Raw genomic sequence first — 20,083 nt, forward strand, 5'->3', positions numbered from 1 at the left:
TCAAAAACACAAGAAACAAGTCTTGGGGATGCCTGGGTGGCTCAGAGTCTGCTTTTGGCTCAGGGTGTGATCCTGGAGTTGCAGAATTGAGTCCCACATCAGGCTCCTTGCATGGAGCCTTCTCTCTCAGCCTATGTCTCTGCCTTTCTATCTTTCTGTGTCTCTCATGAATGAATAAATAAAATCTTAAAAAAAAAGAAAAAGAAAAAAAGAAACAAGTGTTGGTGAGGATGTGGAGAAACAGGAACATTCTTGCACTGTGGGTGAGAATGTAAACTGGTGCAGACACTCTGGAAGTATGGAGATTTCTTAAAAAAGTTAAAAATAGAACTACTAGGAGGTAGGCGGTCTGGCTCAGTTGCTGGAGCACAGGATTATTGATCTCAGGATTGTTGAGTTCAAGCTCCATGTTGGGTGTGGAGCTTACTTGGAAAAAAATTTCTTTTTAAATAGAACTATCCTACAATCTAGTAATTGCACTACTGTGTACTTACCCTCAAAATACAAAAACACTAATTCAAAAGGATACATGTACCCCAATGTTTATAACAGCATTATATACGATAACCAAATTATGGAAGCAGCCCATTTGTCCATCAATAGATAAATGGATAAAGATGTGATGGTTGCTAGCTTTGAAGATATAAAAAGGGAGCCAGGAGTCAAGGAATGTGAGGACCTCTAGAAACTGGGAGTGGCCACTGGTAACCAGCAAGGAATGGCCACTACAGTCCTATAACCATGAAGAACTGAATTTCACCAACAACTTGAATGAGCAGGAAACCAATTCTCTCCCCGATCCTCCAGAAAGGAATGCAGCCCTATTAACACCTTGACTTTAATTAGCCCATGGGGGAGACACATGTCAGACCTGCAAGAAAATAGATTTGTGTTTTGCGAGGTGCTAATATTGTGATGCTTTATCACAGTGGCCACAGAATTGAACCTAGCAAGGGAGAACAGGAAAAACATGGAAGGGGGCCTGAGATGGATTGCTGAGACGCTCTGAGCATCTGTTTCTTGATCCAGTTATGTAAATATGCTTACTTTGTGGAAATCTACTAGCTGGACACTTATAATCCGGGCAATTATCTGCACATAGGCTATAATACAGTAAAAAATCTATATTAAAACAAGCCAAAAAAAAAAAAAAAAACAAGCCAATGTGAGGGTTTGTTATTAAGATTAAGCTATAGGTCATGGAGGGGTCATTTTTCTTAAAGCCTTTGAGAAATACACAGAATTCCTCCCAGAATTGCTAATTTGACAGGTAATAGGTAGCCTCCTGCTCCCTTTGCTTGAAGTTTGCCCCTGTGGGCATTGATTCCCTCAAACTTATAGGGTGTGTGTTGGCTAAGAAGGTTCCTTAGTAGCAAATAAATGTTTTGGGGGAGAATTCTGGAAGATACTCTGTGTGCACTTAAGAGGTCAACTTCTACAGTGCCCACCACAGATGTAGCCAAAATCTGAAGTAAGACAGGGGATATGGTGTGCCTTTGTAGAACAGGCCAATCATACTCATACACGTGTAAAAAATCCTGAACAGATTAGCAAACTGAATCTAATGACACATGAAAAAAGATAATATACTGTATCCAAATTGTATTTGATCTAGAAATCCATGCATAGCTTAATATTTGAAATCAATCAATATAACTTATGCCACCAACAGAATAAAGAATAAGAAAGTCATCAAATGACTTTCTCCATTGATTCATGAAAAATTATTTGATAGAATTCAATATCTACTCATGATTTTTTGTATTTCACAACTTATTATGATTTATAAGTGCCATTTAAAAAACATCAGTCCAAAAATAAATAAATAAATAAATGAAAAACATCAGTCCATTAAACCATGTAGAAATAAGTATGTAAAGGTATACAAAACTAAACATATTTTAGACATGTTTAAGTAGACAGATTATCTGAAATTCCAGATTTTTCCATCACTTTGTTATGTTATGGCACCCAGGTAATCCTTAACTTCAGTAGGAGTGGGCCTCCTGAATCCAGCTTCATTGCAGAGTCTAACCTCGACATTATCTTCAGTCATTTGCCCTTCAAGCTTTCCTTTGGATTTAATATATCTGTATGAATGGCATCTTTAAGTCTAGATCTTCGTTATATTTTTGTAAGGAAAGTCTGTCCATTCACATAGTTCTTTATCATTGCTGTGGCTTTCTAGGCAAAGTAAGCTCCAAAGGCTATGACTAAAATAAGTATGATCTTTCCTCATTCCAACCACAAATTAATAAACTTCAAGTGGATGAACATCACCTGAATGAGTGTATTCTTGCATCACAAGAGCTACTCTCCATACCAGCTGGGCTGTGGGAATGAATTCTTGGGAAAGGAGATAGTGTTGCTGAACTAGTTTTCGAGCTCTGCACTGGAACACTCTGTAATCTGGGGCCCATGCCGCTGTACACCAAACCTATGCATTTGGTAATTGGTTCCACTTTTGCGTACACTTTGCTCATCAGACAGAATGGATTTCTGTTTCTTCTCAGTTGCTAAAACCACACCACATACAGCTTTAATTCCTCTACTGAAGAAGCTCATCTAGTATAGCCAATCTGGGCAAGTTTACCAGATGCGCTGAACGTAGTCAGTGAAAAATCGTAACTGTGTTAGGTCATCTTTACCTGGAGTACCCTATTAGTGATTTCCTTTTTAAAAGAAGAAACTTGGGAACCCTGGATGGCTCAGCAGTTTAGCGCCTGCCTTCAGCCCAGGGCGTGATCCTGAAGACCCCGGATCGAGTCCCAGGTCAGGCTCCCTGCGTGGAGCCTGCTTCTCCTTCTGCTTCTCCCTCTGCCTGTGTCTCTGCCTCTCTCTCTCTCTCTGTATCTCTCATGAATAAATAAATAAAATCTTTAAAAAAAGAAAGAAACTTAAGGTGATTCCCTGGGTGGCTCAGTGGTTTAACACCTGCCTTAACCCCAGGTGGTGATCCTGGAGTCCTGGGATTGAATCCTGCATCAGGCTCCCTGCATGAAGCCTGCTTCTCCCTTTGCCTATGTCTCTGCCTCTCTCTCTCTCTTTCTTTCTCTTTGTCTCTCATGAATAAATAAATAAAATCTTAAAAAAAAAAACTTAGCAAACTAGAAATAGAAAGAAAATTCCCTATTCTGACAAAAACAAACAAAATAAAACTCAAATGTGCTCATTATTATAACTCCACTTAACATCACAGGGCAGGTCCTAGTTGATTTAAGGAAGTTAATTAACAAGAATATTAAGTAATAATAAAAATTACATATATAGAGTGATACACAGAGAAACAAAGACAGAGATGAAGGAGAATCCAAATGAATCTATATATAATCTTTTGCAAGTCACTGAATTTAAAGTCATCATGCAAGAATCAAATCTATATTTTGTTTATAACAGCAACGAGCACTTAAATAAAATTATACACACAGAGAAAGGCTGTCTTTTTAAAGCAGCCTCTAAAAAGAAACTTCAGGGCACCTGGGTGCCTCAATGGTTAAGCATCTACCTTTGGCTCAGGGCATGATCCCGGGGTCCTGGGATTGAGCCCTGTATCAGACTCCTTGCAGGGACCTTGCTTCTCCCTCTGCCTGTGTCTCTGCCCCTCTCTATATCTCTCATGAATAAATAAGTAAAATCTTTTTTAAAAAAATATACAAAACCTCTACACAAAATGTATAAAACTTATGTTTTGAGAGGAATTTGAGAGGAGTTAGGGGCACCTGGGTGGGTAAGTTGGTTGTGTCTGACTCTTGATCTCAGGGTTGTGAGTTCAAGCTCTGCATTGGGCTCCACATAGAGCCTACTTAAAAACAGCAACACAACAGCTGTATATATAATTGAGAGGTATTAAGGAAAACTTAATAAATGGGGAGAAGTAATATACTATGCCCAAGATTTGAAAGAGTCAATATATGGTAAAGACCAAGTTTATGTATAGGATCCACAGCTCTCTCAAGTAAAGTCATAGTGAGTGTATTTGTGTGACTTTAAAATTTAATTCTAAAATTTATGGAAATAGGAAAGACAAAGGTAACTAAGGAAATATAGAAGGACATAGTTAGAGGACAAACAGTCTATGTATAGAGATTTGTTGTAAAGATATAATAAATATGACAAATAAATTGATGGAAAGATTAGAGATTCCAGAAACAGACCCATCCTTCCACTGAACACTTGATCTATGACTGGAGATACTGCAAAAAGTTGAGAAAGGACAATCTTTTCATTAAAGAGCTGTGGTTCAAATATGTATTATTAATAAGGAGGGGAATAAAATTTGATTCCTAGGGGATCCCTGGATGGCTCAGTGGTTTAGCACCTGCCTTTGGCCCAGGGTGTGATCCTGGAGACCCGGGATCAAGTCCCACATCAAGCCCCACATCAGGTTCCCTGCATGGAGCCTGCTTCTTCCTCTGTCTCTGCCTCTCTCTCTCTGTGTCTCTCATGAATAAATAAATAAAAATCTTAAAAAAAAGAAAACTTGATTTCTACTCAAATAATATGCAAAAATATCATTCTTGGTGAATTACAAATGTAAAAAAGAAAAGCAGTAAAGATTTGTAGAATAAAATATAGGGCAATATCTTCACGGTTTTGGGCAGGAAATAATTTCCTAATGGATACAAATGGCACTAACCACTAAGGAAAACATTTACAAATTGGAGTAAATCAAAATTAGGAATATCTGAACATCAAAAGATAGCATTACCTTCCTTGTAACCTTGTAATCTTCTCCTCCTGCTTTTTTATTTTTTTTTTTAATCAAATAAAAATGAAACTGAAAACGGAGACTGCCCTGCCCATTTGGGGATCTTTGGGCCACTAAACAAAAAGCAGAGAATAAACCACGATGATTGATGCTGATTACTAGGTGGAAATTAGGCTACTGCTACCCACTGAGAATAAAGTACTATGGCTGAAAGCCACTCCATTCACTGAATGTTTCTTAGTTCCCTAGCCCATAATACTGGTCAGTGGGAAACTGTAGCAGTACCCAGTAGCAATCCAGTAAAGATTGCTAAAAAAAAAGACCACTAAAAAAGGCTTGGAAAAGTATGGGAATGATTTGGATCATACCAACAGGTAAAATCTCTGACTTCCTGAGTGATAGCAAAGGTGATTTATGAGAATAGTGTACTAGGTGGTTTAAATTCATTGATTTTCTTCCTGCTGCTTCACTGTAAACCTGTGCATCATCTTCCTTCAGGGAATACATCTTATTCTCATGCTCTTATTGGTAGGTTTTAACTTAGCTAGAGAGGTCACTATTGACCAGGCTCAAGAGTGACTTAAGGGATCCCTGGGTGGCACAGCGGTTTGGTGCCTGCCTTTGGCCCAGGGCGCGATCCTGGAGACCCGGGATCGAATCCCACGTCGGGCTTCCGGTGCATGGAGCCTGCTTCTCTCTCTGCCTGTGTCTCTGCCCGCCCCCCGCCTCTCTCTCTCTGACTATCATGAATAAATAAATAAAATCTTTAAAAAAAAAAAAAAAAAAAGAGTGACAACATTTAAGTGATAAATTAACTTTATAAAGTTAAGTTTATAAAATTTAAGTTATATAAAGTTAAGTTGTAAAGTTAAATTTGTGCTAATAAAAGTTTTTCTTTAGTATGAAAGGTCCAAAAATGGAAACAAATGCATGCCAAGTCACAAGGAGATGACCTCTTAGATTCCCAGTGTCCACAGGCAGAGATCACTATGGTAAAGTTGAAAGTGTGAAGTTTCAAGTGCCTTTTCTGTCTATCCTTCTCTCTTGGCTGTCGTATTTTTAAATTCACATTTCCACATCAAAAAATAATAGTAAAATGTACCACCTCTTTGATCCTAAGAAAAAGATGATACGACATTTATGCTGGGGATGAAGAAAAGGATCTCAACCAGGTAAGTCACAGAATGTTTCAGAAAAATGTGTAACTGGCCTGTAAGTGGCTATTCTTACTACCTTGTGAGCCAGTTGTTACATCAACTTCTAAAATTGGACCCAAGGGATCCCTGGGTGGCTCAGCGGTTTAGTGCCTGCCTTTAGCCCAGGGCATGATCCTGGGGTCCCAGGGTTGAGTCCCACATCTTCGGGCTTCCTGCATGGAGCCTGCTTCTCCCTCTGCCTGTGTCTCTGCCTCTCTCTCCCTGTGTGTCTCTCATGAATAAATAAAATCTAAAATAAAATAAAATAAAATAAAATAAAATAAAATAAAATAAAATAAAACTGGACCCATCCTAAAGGAAAGACTCTAGGAGGTGAGAGCTCATGTTCTTTTTCATAATTTTTCTGAAGCAATGACTTTCTTGAGAGACCTACTGAAAGGGTTAGTATTTACTAAAAGAAATCTCTCCTTCCTTGTAATCAGCCCTCCCCCTACCCTTTCTTAGCTGGTGGGCTGAGGCTGCAAGCAGCTGTGCAGAAATTCGGTAGAGACAGCTCTACTTTGACCAGCAGTTTCTATTCCCATTGGGAAGTTCTCCCCAACTTTGTTAGAAGGACTGATTCACACTGCTGAATTCTTCTCGTGATCTATTGTTCCTCTTATTAGTACTCTGGACAACTGCCCAGCAGGTGGAGAGACCACCTCTTAGTCCAGTTCTGCTGAGGATAGGGGGTGGTGGTAATGTTGATGTCTGGGCCAATTTTTGACAAGGATATTTATTCAGGTTTTAACTTAAACATACATAACTTTCTTCAGAGAGGCCTCCTCTGAACACCTTAACTAATCAGCACCGCTCACTCTCTGACATGTTACTCTATTTTATCTTTGTCATTGTCCTTATCAACACCTGCCATTAACTTATCCACTCATTGGCCCAGCGATAGCCTCAACAGCAGAGACTTTGTTTACCCTCATTGACAAGAGCAGTGCCAGGTCCCAGAAGGGGCTTATGTTTGACCAGTTGACTGCTCTGTGCTAGCAGAGGGTTTCCAAAAGCAAGCAGTTAAATGAATTTCATGTTTATAATCTGATGGTATCGTTTAATACACATCTCAGTATGATTTTCAGCCTAAAGCATACAAAAGAATGAATCCTACCCTTAAGGCATACCATGACTTTGGGAGAATTCTGGATGGAAATGCATTTCACAATTAAGTTGCTAAAATGTCTTTAACTTGTGCTCACTTCAGCAGCACATATACTAAAATTGGAACAATACAGAGGAGATTAGCATGGCCCCTGTGCAAGGATGCTATGTGAATTTGTGAAGCATTCCATATTTTTTTAATAAAACAACACAAAATTAGGGAGACAAACCACAAGAGACCCCTAAGTATAGGAAACAAACTGAGGGTTGCTGGAAGGGAGGTAGGTGGGGAGATGGGGAAACTGGGTGATGGACATTAAGGAGGGCACGTATATAATGAGCACTGGATATTATATAAGACTGATGAGTCACTGACCTCTACCTCTAAAATTAATAATACACTATATGTTAATTAATCAAATTTAAATTTAAAAATTGAAAATAAAATATCTTTAACTTCTAAGAAATTACACCATTCCCTACTGAGCAGTCATGCCATTATTATCAGCTTCAGAAAAAGCATCTGCAAGGCAGACACGACAAAGTATAAGTCTAAGAACTAGAAGATTATTTTTCCTTCCCTTCCTCTTGTTCATGTTTTGTTTCTTAAATTCCACATATGAGTGAAATCATATGGTATTTGTCTTTCTCTGACTGACTTGTTTCACCTAGCAGAACACCTTCTAACTCCATCCAGGCTGTTGCAAATAGCAAGATTTCATTCTTTTTGATGGCTAATATTCCATTATATATATATTACCACTATAATTATCAATACAACAGTCCCCCCCCCCCTTATCCACAGAGGATAAAATCCAGGACCGCTAGTGGATGCCTGAAACCATGGACAGTAACAGATCCCATAGATACTCTGTTTTTTCCTATACTATACATACTTGTGATAAAGCTTAACTGTAAATTAGGCTGAGTAAGAGATAAACAAGAATAATAAAATAGAACAATTATAACACTATGCTGTAATAAAAGTCATGTGAATGTGATCTCGTTCTCAAAATATGTTATTGTACTGTATTCACTCTTCTTCATCTTGTGTTGATGTCATAAAATGCCCATGTGTTAAGACTGAGGCAAATGATGCAGGCATTGTGACATAGTGCTAGGCTACTATTGACCTTCTGACAATATGTCTGGAGGATCATTTGCTTCCAGATCTCAGTCAAGCTCAGGTAACTCAAACTGTGGAAAGTGAAACTTTAGGTAAGGCAGAGGCGGGGTGGGGTGGGGGGCGCGGTGCAGTTACTGCACAGAATCCTTCCTGTTGAAATTAGTATGTGGTTCCTCTCTCCTGATTGGATTTGTACTGATACAGTACAAATTGCCTCAGTTTTGTGATAAAGAAAAAGAGAGGGCAAAGATGGAAAGAAGAGACAGAAAAGGAAAAAAGGAAGAAAAAAAGATTAGAGACAATGAACAGCAAAAAGAAAATAAAGTAAGGAAGCAAAAGAAAATGAAACAGGGGTGGGCAGGTGAGGAAAAGACAGCCTCCTATTTCCTGTTTGCTCAGGCAGTCCCCACTTCCCACTGCACTGATGTCCTACCTCCTTATCCCCTCATACAAAGTAACCAAGTCCTTCAGAAGCCTGGCTAGGGATTCACTGAGGGAGTTGACACCTCACTCAGACCCCAGCAGCTCTCTATTTTATCTAGCCAGAAGTGGGACCCTTGCCTGCCTCATTTGGTCCTGGCCACACAGAGCAGCACCATTCCCTTGCCTTTCTGTAGAAGTCTGGCCAGTATTCTTTTTCAGAAAGTGCTAGCTCAGAGTAAGTCACAAAGTTCCTGATACTTGTTTGGAAATCATCATTTCTGTGTATAAGGATAAATGATAAGAAAAGGAATAAAAGATTTATAATGAGAAAAGAGCTACACAGACACAACGCAGGAAGAAGAAAGGGTATTGCTGTTGTAATAATCTGTCACATAGGTAGCCTAAGACCACATCCCAGAAAATTTGCTCCTGGTAATTAAAAGCAAGACACGATACAGATTCAACACAAACACATTTGCCTCAACCCATAACATGTGTGTATGTTCAAATCATCCCTTAGTCAAAGTATATAAACTGGCAGATGTGTGTTACATACTTACTTGTGTGCATTGAGGGCACTGGGGTGGAAGGACCACAGTGAGAATCTTGTGGTGTCTAACTTTAGTGTGGTTTATAACCACCTCAAGGGCTTGTTAAACTCAGATTGTTGGGCTGTATCCACAAAGTTTCAGATTTAGGAAGTCCAGGGTGTGTCCTCAAAATTGCAATTCTAAAAGGCTCCCAGGTGACACTAACCCCCACTTTGAGAAGCCCTGGCTTATCATCATAATGAGCAGAAAGCTGGGGCAGGGCTGAGACAGGTGAAATTACCTTAGGAAAATTGTTAACCTCCGTATCTTAGTTTCCTTATCTGGAAAATGGGGGTGATGATAATGGTACTTAAATCCTAGGATTGGGATGAAAGGAGTGAAAACATGCAAAGTGCTTAGACAATGCTTGGTGCATAGCAAGCACCTTATAATTGCTTTCTTAAATAAAAATACAGTCCTAGAGTCAGACAAATGGCTTAGACTTGGCTAGACTTAACCATTCCGGAAAAAAAAAAAAAAAATCTGAGCTTCAGCTTCCTTATTTAAAAAAAAGGGGGGGATAAAAATAACACCTGTCTTACAGGGGTTTCATGAAGATTAAATAAGCTAATACATTGGTTATCAAATCTTGGCAAATGAGCCTATATCCACACTTCAGGCCCCTGGAAGGTGATGCTTTCTGCCTGTGAAGGTGTCAGCTCTGTGGGGTAATGCTGCCCTCTGCTGGATAGCTATGCATTTTTAGAAATTAACTTCTCAAAAAAAAAAACGAAAAAAGAAATTAACTTCTCGTCCCCAATTCATCCAGCAAAAAAAGCTAATAATCTTCAACAAGTTTATATGCTCTGAGCACATTTCTTTGGCTCCTGTGTTCAAACATGATCGAATTAAATCACTCTCAGTAAATGGTTTTCCTCATGTGGCAAAATAAGCCACTTTGGCAACTTACTTTGGCTGCAGCCTCATTTCCAACTTTTATTTTTATGGAGAAAATTAGCTATGATGAGATATTCCTGTTTAAGCTTTCTAGTTTTCATGATTGTTGCCTTCCTGTGAGTTGAGAATATTGGGATGACTCCCTGATCTAGTCATTCTTTCAGCACTGCCAGCATAGCTAGCTCTGTGGCAAGCAGCACTTGCCAGAAACGCTGTGGTATGAAAACCAGGTCACTCTGATTTGTAATGTGTCAAAGCAGCAGGACAATACAGAAATGAGCAAATGTCCCTCTGTGTTCTGATGAAGCTTTTCTCATAAAAGATGAGATATGGGGATGCCTGGGTGGCCCAGTGGTTGAGCATCTGCCTTTGGTAGCCAGGAGTGATCCTGGAGATCTGGGATTGAGTCCCATATCCGGCTCCCTGCACAGAGCCTGTCTCTGCCTTTCTTTCTCTCTCTCTCTCTCTCATGAATAAATAAATAAAATCTTAAAAAAAAAATCCAGAACACTTAAATAAGTAAATTAATAAATAAATAAATAAATAAATAAATAAATAAATAAATAAAATAAAAGATGGGATTTGAATTTCTCATAATTTTCACATGTGGGCAGCCCCGGTGGCGCAGCGGTTTAGCGCCGCCTGCAGCCCAGGGCGTGATCCTGGGGACCCGGGATCGAGTCCCACATCGGGCTTCTTGCATGGAGCCTGCTTCACCCTCTGCCTGGTCTCTGCCTCTCTCTCGCTCTCTCTCTGACTGAATAAATAAATAAATCTTTAAAAAAATAATAATAATTTTCACATGTTAGAAAATTTTATACCAGCGGTGCCTTGGTGGCTCAATCAGGTAAGTGTCAGACTCTTGGTTTTCACTCCGGTCGTGATTTCAGGGTAATGAGAGCCCCACATTGGGCTGAGCATGGAGTCTGCTTAGGATTCTTTCTCCTACTCCCTCTGCCTCTCCCTGCCCCTGATAGATAGATAGGTAGATGATAGATAGATGATGATAGATAGATGATAGATACAGAGATGATAGATAGATAGATAGATAGATAGATAGATAGATAGATAGATTAGATAGATGATAGATAGATGTAAAAATGTAAAAACTATGTACAAAAAAATGTGCTGGCCAGTTTGGATCTGCAATCTGTACTTTGTCATCCACCAGGGTCTATCCACATCCTGATAGGATCAGACTGGTTTTAGCCTATTCAGTCTATTATTGCCAGGTAAACTGGGGAGACCCCAGGCCCTGGGGCCTCAACCCAGCCAGACCCAAAGGTTCTTGGTCTTGTCATGAGAATAAATTCAAAGATGGACATGCAGCACAACTTACAAGAGACATAATCAAGAAAGTTTATTAAAGCAAAAGGTACATTCTAGATATGAGAATAGGTGAAAAGAGAGAGAGGAAGAAAAAGAGAGAGCTGTGCACCCTAGGGGTTGCATTTCTATCCATCTTCTATTGACAGTTGTTAACTAAGGGGTGGAATATTGGGACATCTGGGTGGTTCAGGGGTTGAGCAGCTGCCTTCAGCTCAGGGTATGATCTGGGAGTCTGGGGATCAAGTCCTGCATTGGGCTCCCTGAGGGGAACCTGCTTCTCCCTCTGCCTATGTCTCTGCCTCTGTGTCTCTCATGAAAAAATAAATAAAATATTTGAGAAAAAAAAATAAGGTGTGGAATATTCATCACTTGGGGCAGAGAAGCATGCTTTTTCTTTCTAATTTGGTCAGGTTTCCTGTCATGGTACCTGCCATCTTGGGCTTGTCTGGTTTGATCCAGCTTCTTGTGGAGTGCTGCCTGGACAGGCCTCTGACCTTCCCAATAGCTGGTTATGACTTTCTTGTTACTGACCTCCAGGTTTCCTCTTAGAACCTAACTAATTGCCTACTCTAACATTATAACAAAATACCATAGAGTGGCTGGCTTGTAAATAATTAAAATGTGTTTCTCATAGCTGTGGAGGCCCTGAAGTCCGAAATCAAGCCACCAGCAAATTTGATATCTGGGGAGAATGAAATTCCTGGTTCATAGGTTCATAGGCTCTTTTCACTGTGTCCTCATATGGCAGAAGAGGGGAGGGATTTCTCTGGGATCTCTTTCATAAGGGCACTAATCTCATTTATGAGGGTTCCACCCTTATGACCTAAGTATCTCCTGAAGGCCCCACTTCCAAATACCATCAGATTGAGAGTTAAGTTCCAACATATGAATTTTGGAGAGACACAAACCTTCAGTCTATAGCAACATCTTAAAGTTATAACACTAAATTTATACAGCTTAAGTTCAATAACATACAATCTTTTCTTATACAAGTCAATTTCCATCTCCTTTCAGTTATTAATGTCACAAAATTACATCTTTATGTATTATCTGTCCAAAAACATAGACTATTAATTGTTTTCAAGCATCAGTCTCATATCATATAGAAAAAGTGTGGAGTTACCAAATCAAAGTAACAAAAATACTAGCTTCTATAACTATCCACATATTTAGCTTTATCAGAGATCTTTCCTTTTCCATATAGTTTCAAGTTACTGCTCTCTAGCTACTAATTACTAGTGTCTAGTGTCCTTTCATTTCATTCTGGAGGATTTCATTTAGCATTTCTTGTAGTACAGGCTTTTGTTTATCTGGGAATGTCTTCATTTTCCCCTCATTTTTGAAGAAAAGTTTGCAGGATATAGAATTCTTGGTTGACACTTATTTTCCTTCTGGCCTCTAAGGTTTTGATGAGAAATCTGCTGATAATATTATTGGGGAAAATATAATTAAAATTATCTTCCTTTTAGCTTTATAGATGTATTAATAACGTACCTTATTATGTCTTATGCAATAGAACATTTCGTATATTATCATGATGTTGGTTGAGTTGTAGCATCATTCTGAGATCAATCATTCAGAATTTAAAGAAAAATGAATTGAATATTTTAAGATTAATTGTTAGGAGCTCTTTAAAACCCAAACCATATTACATATTTTCAAATTAGAAATGAAAAGGCCACTGAAACATCCTATAGATTTTTATTTATAATAAGGGAAATAAGAATTGCTATGACCTACATAGACAGAAAGCTCTTTCAGGTTCTTATTCTTGAGACCAAAAAGTGAGGAAAGCACTAATAATTATCTCCAGCTGTGATTGGTCCATTTCTTCTAATGACCTCATAAAGAGCCTGTAAAGGAAAAACAAACTGTACTACTGTGTGTCTCCTCTACTCTCAATACTCTACTACAGCATTAGTTCGCTCCTGACATGGATGTGGAGAAGTTTCCACACATCAAGCAATTCTGTGACACTAGCTGGGTGTCTTATAATTTAATTCAATTCTAACAATATCTACCTGGAGATAGCAGCAGATTCCACACATTAAGGACTTAGTCCTACAAATTGTGCCCTCCCCTTCAGATGCTCATTGCAAGACCAAGGTGGTTGTTACCTGTGTTTCTGACTGACCACCTATAGATTGGGGGTCACCACGAACCCCTCCTTGGGTTCATTTAATTTGCTAGAGCAGGTCACAGAACTTTAGAGTTTACTCACTAGATCATAAAAGGGTTTATTAGAAAAGGGTATTGTTGTCAGATAAAGTGAGGAGACTCTGGGGCCTGGAGCCTTAACACAGCCAGACACCATGGAGTTGCTGAAGGTTCTTGGTCCTGTCACAAGAATGAATTCAAGGACAGAAAAGCAGTACAGTGGATAAGTGACACAAATGGGATAGTTTATTAAAGCAGAAAGTATACCCCCAAGAGACGAGAGCAGGCAAGCTTGAGAGAGATGTGTCCCAGCAATTTGGGATTCTATCTTTTATCAGCAGTTGTTACCTATAAGCAGAATAGTCATTACTTGGGGCAGGGAAGCAGAGTTTCATGTTTTTTCTTCCTAATTTGGTCATAAGTTTCCTGTTATGGCATCTGCCATCCTGGGTCTATCTGGTTTGATCCAGCTTCTTATGGAGTGCTGTCAGGACATGCCTCTGACCTTCCTGACATCTGGTCATGACTTCCTCATTGCTGACCTCCAGGTATCCTATTAGAACCTAATCAACTGCCTAGTCTAATAGAACTCCAGAATAGCCATCTGGAGAAGATGCATAGGGCAAGGTGTGGGGAAAGAGGCCCAGAGTTTCCATGCCCTCTCTGAGTACCACTCTCTCCAAATCTCCATCAGTTCACCAACCCTGAAACTTTCCAAATCCTATCCTTTTGGGTTTCTATGAAAGCTTCATTATAGATGCACGATTGATTAAATCATTGTCTATTGTGGTTTGAACTCAATTTCCAGCCCCTCTCCCCTTCCTTTCCTTCCAACTCTTGGTTTGGGTTCAGCTCATGACCTCAGGGTCATGAGATCACGCCCCACATTGGCTCACACTCAGTTGGGAGATGTTGGATATTCTCTCCCTCTCACCCTCCCTCTGCCTTCCCATGCACTCGCTCTCTAAAATAAATAAATCTTTAAAAATTAAATAAAGAAAATAAAATGGGGGCAACCCGGTGTCTCAGTGGTTTAGCACCTTCAGCCCAGGGTGTGATCCTGGAGACCTGGGATTGAATCCCACGTCAGGCTCCCTACTTGGGAGCCTACTTTTCCCTCTGCTTGTGTCTCTGCTTCTCTCTCTCTTTCTCTCTCCTCTGTGTGTGTTTGTGTGTGTATGTGTGTGTGTCTCATGAATAAATAAATAAAATCTTAAAAAGAAAAGAAAAGAAAAAAAGAAAGAAAAAAAGAAAAAAGAAAAGAAGAAAAGAAAAGAAGAAAAGAAAAGAAGAAAAGAAAAGAAAAGAAAAGAAAAGAAAAGAAAAGAAAAGAAAAGAAAAGAAAAAAAGAAAAGAAAAGAAAATGGAGTCAGGAAGCCAGCAAGGGAAGCTCTCATGTCCTACCACTCCTGCTCAATTGCAATGAGACAATGTACACTCCAAATGGTTACTAATTTAGCTATTATTTTACATCCTGAGCCAGAGGAAGAAAAGTTTCCTCTCTCCCCATCCCCAGCACCCCCTTACTAGCCAAAAGCCTAACTAACCAATGAGGGAATGTCTCAACTCCACCAATGAAAAGCTACTATACTTCAAACTCCCGGTTTGCTCCATTGGACTTTTTATTTATAACAGCCCTCCCAAGTATGTAGTGAGATAAGCACTGGGTGTTATACTATATGTTGGCAAATTTAATTTAAATAAATAAGTAAATAATTTTAAAAGCAGCCTTCCCAACAGCCCCTTCTTTTCCTATAAAAGAGTATATCTCCTTTCTTCCGGGAACTTGTCTCTATGACTTTGCTATAACTTGCTTGTTTCAGATTGCAATTCTCTGGTATTTCAAATAAACCCATTTTTACTAGTAAAATAATTGGCAGTTTTATTTTTAAGGTAAACATTTGATTGTTAGAAAAATGAATTTAGATCTCCAAGTTCCCACTAGCTGACAGGTTAAAAGCTTTGTTTAAAAAAAAAAAATCAACTGGATAGATTTTAAAGATTTTATTGGCTTTATTCTGTGGTTCATGAATCAGGCACTATCCTAGCTAGCAGACAGGAAAGAACTCTGAAGAGCTGTATGAAATGAAAGAATTTTATAGGAAGAAGAGAGCAGGAACAAGGAAGTTATGCTAGGCAAAAATCAAATTGTTTAAGTTTGGGACACCTGGGTAGCTCAGCGGTTGAGTGTCTGCCTTTGGCTCAGGGCGTGATCCCGGGATCGGGGATTGAGTCCCACATAGGGCTCCTAGTGTGGAGCCTGCTTCTCCCTCTGCCTGTGTCTCTGTCTCTCATGAATAAATAAATAAAATCTTTTTTTAAAAATTGCTTAAATTTACTTTCTTTATAAGCATAAAAGAGATTACCTAATTAGAGCTGATGGGTGATTCCTGATTAAATGGTTTAAGATTTCATTTCTGGGAGAGCCAAAACTGCAATTAAGTTAATTCTTAGTTTGGTGATATAGGGCTTCATTTTGAGCTGGTTATCTTGTTTTTAATAGCTTAATTTTTCAAAAAAGAAAAAATAAACCAAACTCCTTTTTCAGGAAAAAGGCAGAGACTGGGTCAGTCTTCATCTGAGATGCTCAGTTTAGGGAGACAAATACTTAGGACCTCCAAATGTCTGGTCTTTTCCATATGAAGTCTTTTTCTCCCTCATATAAAGTCTTATATGCCTCCACTTGACGGAATCTGTAATTTTATGTAGAAAAGAAACTCTAATATATATTAAAATATGAAACTTGTTGAGAATATTGTGTTTTGTTTTGTTTTAATACATTGATGAAAGACACATAGAGGCAGAGATACAGGCAGAAGAAACCTGATGTGGGACTCAATTCCCAGACTCCAGGATCACACCCTGAGCCAAAGGCAGGCGCTCAACTGCTGAGCCACCCAGGAGTCCCAGAATATCGACTTAAAGAACAAAAATTCAAATGAGGAAATTTAAAGGTTTAATGGGTTTCATTCAATGATTCTTGAATTGGACAGCATCTCATCTAACAAAGAGAAGGAAACTCCAAGGAGCTGTACATAATAGAAGGATTTTATAGGTAGAATTGAGGCAGAACAAGGAGGTTATTAGTAAAAGAAAAGAAACAATTATTTGAGGAAAGGTCACCTCCAGGTAGCAGTAGCTGGAAGAGCAGGGGGTCTTATCTTGCAGATTACCTCTCTGGTACTGATCAGGAAATTCCAGGCTAATTGGTTTAAAATTCCACTTCTGAGAGAGGCTGAAACTGAAGTTGGGTTTAAGGTGATACTCTTATGGTGGTTAAGTCTTGTAGAGTTTAACGTAAGTTATTCCATCTTGGCCTGTTGTTAATTTTTAACAATTCTAAAAAAGTGCCTTGTTCATCCATTCTTTATCTGTTCGCTCTTCAAAATGCCTGTAAAGTGTCTTGTCATTTGGAGTTGTTTTAAAATATAGTATATTAATAGAAAATCTCAGTTATACTAAGACCAATAAGTTATTCAACTGCCATTGAAAATATAGTTTGTTTCTTACAGTACCCAAGTGGAGGGGCATGCCATGAGGGGAGCACCAGAAAAGAAAGCACCAGAAAGGGGAAAAGAGAGAGGGAGTACAGATAAGAATCTTTACTGTGGTCTCTGAACTAAGCGTTAAAAACAAGATAACAGGTCCAAAATGAAATGACAAAATGGTGCTAGGCCCCATGTCACCATTGACTTAATTACAGTTTTGGCTTTTTCAGAAATCGAATCTTAAACCAGTCAATCAGGAATCACTAGGTCAGCACTAGTGAGGTTACATGCCTGATAGATCTCCTGCTATCCCTAAAGGAAAGTGACCTGGCTACAACCAATCCACTTTTGCCAGTATAACTTCCTTGTTCCTGTTTCCTTCTACCTATAAAAGCCTTTCATTTTATACAGCCCCTGGAACATCTTTCTATCTGCAGGATGGGATGCTAACTGGCTTCATGAATTACTGGCTAAAGCCAATAAAACTGTGGTGCTAAGGGTGGCTCAGTCAGTTAAGTGGCTGCCTTTGGCTCAGGCCCTAATCCTATGGTATGGAGATCAAGTCCTGTATCAGGCTCTTTGTCCACCCTGCTTCTCCCTTTCCCTCTTCCTCTGCCTGCCCTTCTCACTGCTTGTGCTCTCTTGCTCTCTGTCAAATAAATTAATAAACAAATCTAATAAAATCATTAAAATTTATTCAGTTAAAATTTTTTTTTAACACAAGGAGCATGCAAGGCAGAGTGGTAGGCCGATATTTAGAATCAGCTAACTTAAATAATTTCAGGTCTGGGGCATAGGGTTTTCCCCGAGACCTTCTTTCATTTCCACAGGACTTATCCCTTCTAACATGTTGTGTTACATACATTGTCTGTCTCCCTCCCCATAATGCCAGGCTCACAGGTGCAGCATGGGTTGTGTCATTGCCCTGTCTACAGCAGAACCAGTGCAGGGCTCAACAAATGCTTACTGTGACTTGAAATGGTCTTGTTTACGGTTTCCTCATTGGGTGAATGTCTATGCCCTCATTAGGGATTTTCTTATGCATAGTTGAAACTCTAGTACCTAGCATGACCTGAAACAACAACAGTGCTGGATGAACTTGGAAGACCTTGGGCCCTGAAGCCTCAACTCAGCCCATCCCAAAGATGTCACTGAAGGCTCTTGGTCTTGTCACAAGAAAGAATTCCAGGAGAGACACAACACAGCGAGTAAGTGGTAAAAGCAGAACAATTTATTAAAGTGAAAGTACACTCTCAAGATGTAACAGCAAGTGAGCTGGAGAGAGAGCTGCAAGCCACAGGGTTTCTATTTTTAATTGACAGTGATTAACGAGGGTGTAATATTATTTGGGGACTAAATTTCTTAGAAGCAGAGTTTATGCTTTCTTCATTATTCGGTAAAGGGTTTTCTGTGTTACAGCATCTGCCATCTTGGGCCTACCTGGTTTGATCCAGCTTCTGGTGGCTTGGTTTTGGAATATTGCAAGAGGGCCTGTGGCCTTACGGATAGCTACCAAAAACTCCCTCTTTCCTGGCCTCCAGGCATCCTGTTAGAACTTAATTTCATCCACTAACAATAGATTGCATTTCCTGTGCTTAGTAAAAGGAACCAACAAAAATAAACCTCCTTGGAGCCCTTAAGGGACTTATACTTCATTTCAAGGATACATTTGCTTTAAAGCAATTATTACAGAAACAAACTGGTATTCCTTGCCATGACATTTTCAATAATTAGTGGTTTAAAAATATTTAAAGTTAAATCATAGTTCTCTGTGAGGCCTGGGCACAACTAAGTGGATCTTGCTTAGAGTTTCACCTGCTGGTGCAATGAAATGGCAGATGAAACAGCAGCCATCTAAAGGTTCCAGTGGATCGTGGACAGTTGGATAACACAATAGCTAATGCTTCTCCTGGATGACAGGGAGCTCAGGGAGGACATTTTAACTGAGAATGCCTAAGTGGCCCATTTATATACGTTGGCCTCACGCCATATACCCCAGATTACCACCAACAGAAACTCAGGAAGAAGACCAATGCGAATATTCCAATTCTCTTAGAAAAGAACAGATCTAGATCAAGGATCACAGAGCCAATTACTAAAGATAAAAGCAGTAGCAAATGGAACCACATTTAGAGACACTAACCTGCCTCTCCGTGTACCCGTGCGGGTCCGGGTCAGGGCCTGCGTGTCATTCTGGGGTGCCATGGGGTCTGTGTGTTGGATCCTCGAAGGTCTGTTTCTTTACCCGCATTTATTGCCCGCCCTAGACTCGACCCTATCTTCCAATGTGTCTAAACATCCGCCCAGCAAGCATGTGTCTCAAGAACTGTGAGGCGACCCGCGTGTGCCTCTACCCTCGCCCTGTCTCTACAGAAGATCCTGGTGTCGGGGGGAGACGCTTGGGGAAGAGAACCGGACAAAGGGCAACGGGCTTGCGCTGACGGGGAGGCTCCCCAGCCACCCGCAACTACCCCCCCCACCTTCGGCCCGGGCCCGCCTGCACCTTCTCTCCGAAGGACATGCCCTCCGTCCCCCGCGGACCACCGTCCCTTCGGCCCTCAGCCCCGGGGTCCACGCTCCGCGTGCCCAGGACACCAACCAGATGGCCCGACCGCCGGGGGCCTCAGGCCCCCCGTTGGCGCCGGGCTCCGCGCTCCGTGACCCCGCGACAGCCAAGACCACGGCGACGCGGGGGCGGCCGGCACCCAGGCCCAAAGAGCCGCTCGGGACACAGCAAGACACACCACAGACACTCGCTCCGCGCCTGGGCCAGGGCGCCGCGCACGCACGCAGGCACACGGCCCCGCGGCGGTTCGGCTGATGGGCAGGAATGGGAGCGGAACGGCATCCCTGACACCGTGGCTGCGGGGCCTGCGGCTGCCAGGGCTCCTGACGCAGCTCCAGGGCCTGCGCCCCTCCGGCGGGGTGGCTGCCTCGCCCCCACAGGCCGTGTGGCCCAGCTCCGAGTGCCTGTGTCCTCCTTCCGTCTGTCTGTGTGTGTGTGTGTCGTGGGCACCTGTGTCTGTGTCCCTGCCTGTGCGACGATGGGGTCCGGCGGCGCG

At 40.7% G+C, this 20,083-nt stretch overlaps 1 non-coding gene and 1 pseudogene across 1 annotated transcript; one reads left to right on the forward strand and one right to left on the reverse strand.

Moving 5' to 3' along the window:
• Positions 1–2,124: 2,124 nt before the first annotated feature.
• On the reverse strand, positions 2,125–19,226 carry LOC112660819 (proteasome subunit alpha type-2-like; annotated as a pseudogene).
• Positions 7,102–7,208, forward strand: LOC112660937 (U6 spliceosomal RNA). Its single transcript, XR_003137325.1, has one exon. It is a non-coding gene; the product is annotated as a U6 spliceosomal RNA (small nuclear RNA).
• Positions 19,227–20,083: the final 857 nt, after the last annotated feature.

The sequence above is a fragment of the Canis lupus genome, chromosome 4 (assembly GCF_003254725.2).
Source record: "Canis lupus dingo isolate Sandy chromosome 4, ASM325472v2, whole genome shotgun sequence".
Lineage (NCBI taxonomy): Eukaryota > Metazoa > Chordata > Mammalia > Carnivora > Canidae > Canis > Canis lupus.